The 4,063-nt window shown below is 37.6% G+C and overlaps 1 pseudogene; it reads left to right on the forward strand.

Moving 5' to 3' along the window:
* Window positions 1-3,330: 3,330 nt before the first annotated feature.
* On the forward strand, window positions 3,331-3,861 carry LOC102420059 (annotated as a pseudogene).
* Window positions 3,862-4,063: the final 202 nt, after the last annotated feature.

The raw sequence follows: 4,063 nt of genomic DNA on the forward strand, positions 1-4,063 counted from the left end.
TTAGTAAGTCCATGCTGTTCTAACTTATTATCATTCATCCCCCACAAAGTGCCAACTTGTCTTCTGTGTACATAATCCAGTAACAAATCATCAGTGTTTTTCTGTAGCCTCCCTCTCTGATTAATTCTCCACTGTTAGCTACTGTTTGGACTCTCCTAACTGCGTTCTTTGGAAACCCCTTATGTCTTCAACTCCTTGACTTAAAGCTCTTTTCCAATCCTGGATAAAATTAAACTTGGCTACACTTCTACCTCCTATGTCAGTGTTACTGAACAGTCCCTTTGAACATTTTCCCCTGTACATGAGTGTGTTGTACCATTTGTCACAGTTTTCCTCGCCTTTCCTAGTCCCCTAAAGGCATGGGATATCTTGTAGAACACTGGCTCAGACTTGAGAAATGTACTTGAACAATGAGCAGCAATAGGAAGCTCAGTAGGAATTTCAACACCTTTCTTCTTGGCTTCCCTAATAGTTCTAGAATTTCCCATGTACTTCTGGGTGAATTTTTGCTTGCCTGTCTAAACATAACACATGGATATTCCACAATTCTCCAGCTGTTACATTATCATTTGAGAGACTGATCAATACTGGACTGAGTGGAATTTCCTAATTTTTAGGAAAAACTTTGATTTGGCTTGAGTAAAAGTTCTTCTCTGATCTAAACACTATGACTAGGTTGAGGTAGACTATAATTTTGCACATATAGTTGTCTAGAGCTATATGAACACAGAGAGAGTAAAAAGGCAATCTCCACTTGGGGGAGTGAGGCAGACGTCTTTATAGCACATCAGTACTTAATGAGGGCAGAATAGTTATCTAGATTTTTACGTCAATTTTCACTGTTTCTCAAGGGATAATCTTCATACTTCAATGATAAATGAAGCTTTATCATCTCCCACATATAAACTCTTTTCCATATGTTTCTACGATATGGAAACAATTCTTTAACAAGGAAAAATTTGGATGGCTTGCAAATTGAGCTTATGAATTGAACATCATTCTGATATCAAAGCTGATTGGTTTGAGTCTCCAACATCTCTTGCTTGGATTACTACAGTTGCTTCCTGATCAATTTTCTGATTCCACCCCTGCTCCTTGTCTATGTTTAACCAAGCAGTCAGAGGAATGATTTTAAAACAAATTTCAGATCAACACACTTCCCCGCTCAAAAATTTCTCGTATGATCATGACACTCAGAATAAAGGCCACTGTTGTTCTCTAACTGACATGGTGGCTTGTTTCCTCTCTGGCCTCATCTCCTCTTATTTTCTCAGCATTTCTTATCTGTTTCTCCTGTTTTATATTTCTTCAGATCAATTTTTAAATACTGCATTATATATTTCTCTTATTAATTTTAAGCCTTCCAGACTCTAGTATATTCACCCCACGAGGACAACTACTTTTGTAAAATTTGCTTTCTGCCGTGCTCCCAGCTCTCAGAGTAGGTGGCACTTGGCAAGTCTAAAACCATTTTCTGTGTGATGGAAAATAGACTGAGTATATCTTCTCTGTGTAGAAAGCCTGGGAAATCTGACCATTCTCTGAGTTCCCTTTCCTACCATTAGTCACTACCAGAATTTTGAGGAAGACCCACCACTCCGGAGCCAATGAGTGAAATGAGACAATTGTTCCTCCACCTTGCTGTATTATCCCTTCAGTATCTCAATGATTACCACCCACGTAAAAATAGATGAAGAGGTTTCGTGATTATTTTAGAAAGAAATTGGAGGACACGTTAAAGTTCATTAACTTATTTATTAACTTATTTAACAACTGCTAATTATCTGGAATTTATTTAAGTCTGAAAAATATTATTGCTAGGTATCTGACTCTACATGTACAAGTAGTTTTGCAGGGAGATAAAATGTGAGGCAGGTCACATGAAAAAAATCACCATTTGAAATACAACATCATAATGAGAAAGACATTTTAGAAATCTAATGTTTTATGTAATATAACAATAAGCAATGTACATTTCTAAATACGAGTGATTTGTTTTTGTCTATAAACAAAAGAGCCTGGGGACAGGAACCTACTGCCAGGAGTTTTATTCTCATGGGTCATTTGCTCTATTTTATCCTTCCACCAGCCCTAAGTTAAAAGTATGCGTCTTGGCATCTTCGATGCTCTGCCTAGTGTTCCTGAGGTGCCATGTGGCAGGGAGTCTTGACTGGAAACTGAGTTTAATGATCATCCTGGTTGACAGCTTTTGTGGATGTATCTTTGCTACTGTTGCAAGATCTATGTGCAATTCTAACCAGAAGAATGACAGTCACAAATCTCAACAGAGCGTTAGGTTGCTTTCAATTCCAAAGGCCTTTTAAGAATGTGATATTTAGCCGAAGTAAGCCGACTGGCTAACAAAGATGGGACAGGTCCTCATACATAATGAACTAGCCAATAAAAAGCACAGGCCCAATACAGAAAGCCACATACTTGCTCTGAGCTGCCTTGTTGTAGGAATTTTTTTTTTTTACTGAAAGTTAAGAACCATGCATTTGCTCATAATCTAAGTCAAGAAGCCAGCATTGCTTTGAACTTCAAACAAAATAAACACATGCTATCTCAGACAAGAAAATATCTAACATGAACTTCTTATACAAACTAAGACTTACACAAGGTGGAGAAAGAGTGGGTTTATAGCTGTGAGTATATGAAAAACAGAGTTTATTCTTGTATTATTTATTAATTATTTCATTATTCCCCATATGGACAACTGTAAGCCTACTTTTGCCAGATCTTCTATAAGGGCAAAAACTAAAAGGGAAACCAAAGAAAGCTGAAACGGGAGTGAGAAGTTTATATGGCATAATGGCAGAGTGAGATTATGAGAACCATAGAAGTTATTCTTGGATGCTAATTTTCACTAAAATAACCACTCATGTCCAGGTGCATCAGAGGTTTTACTGATGACCCATTTCAACATAAACTCAGACATCTCATTAGAAGGAAATCACTAAAACCTCTTTGTAAACCATATCAGAAGAAATATTTTGTTTTGTGGATCTTCATTTCAATGGGCAAAAGCCTGTTCCATTTCAAATTAACCCAACTACATTGGTAAATCATACTTGTTTGTAGAATTTGGCCCTCAGCTAGAAAATCAGCTAAGAAAGAGAAACATTACCCTTAGATCATATTTTCTATCTATATATTCCACCACAAAGTTATATTTTAATAGTTATAGAGATAGTACCAAAATAGTACATTGACATTTCTATACAGAAATGACTCGGGCCCTGGTGTTTCTGTCCCGAGTGTCTGTTCTGTGAAAAGAAATCTTTCACTGCCGTCTGCCTTCCCTCCCATGGAAGTGTGTGCCACCACCCCATGGAAGATTCCATGGACATGGACATGACCCTGTGAGGCCCCAGAACTATATTTTTGGTTGTACACCGAAGGACAGCAAAGATTGGGGTGGATAATGATGAAAATGAGCACCAGTTATCTTTACAATTGGTCAGTTTAGGGGCTGGTGCAGAGGATGAATTAATTGCACATTGTTGAAGCAGAGGCAATGAATTATGAAGGCAGGTCAATTAAAATAACACTGGCAACTTTGAAGATGTATGTTCACCCAACAGTTTCCATTGGTGGCTTTGAAATAACACCACCTATTGCCTTCCAATTGAAATGTGGTTCAGGGCATGAGCATCTTAGTGGCAGCACTTAGCAGCTGTGGCAGAAGATGCAGAGTCAGAAGATGAAGAAGAGGAGGTCATGAAACTCCTAAGTATATCTGGAAAGCGTTCTGCCACTGGAAGTGGTAGTAAGATTCCACAGAAAAAAGTAAAACTTGCTGCTGATGAAGATGTGTATTCTGATCATTTACTAATAATGTGGACTAGATGGATGTATTGAATCATCAATCTTTCCTAGCATTATATCTTTACTAATGCTATCACTTTGTAAGATTGCTGACTGGCAAAGTTATAGTTTGGTCTAAATATGGGATATGGCCAGAGAAGATGGATATACTGTGGTCAATAGAAGGAATTATGTTTAGCATATAAAGCATCCCAATGCTCAACTTCAACAAGATTATCTTTTTACTTTCTGAAGA

This window comes from Myotis lucifugus, unplaced genomic scaffold, assembly GCF_000147115.1.
Source record: "Myotis lucifugus unplaced genomic scaffold, Myoluc2.0 scaffold_293, whole genome shotgun sequence".
Taxonomy (NCBI): Eukaryota; Metazoa; Chordata; class Mammalia; order Chiroptera; family Vespertilionidae; genus Myotis; species Myotis lucifugus.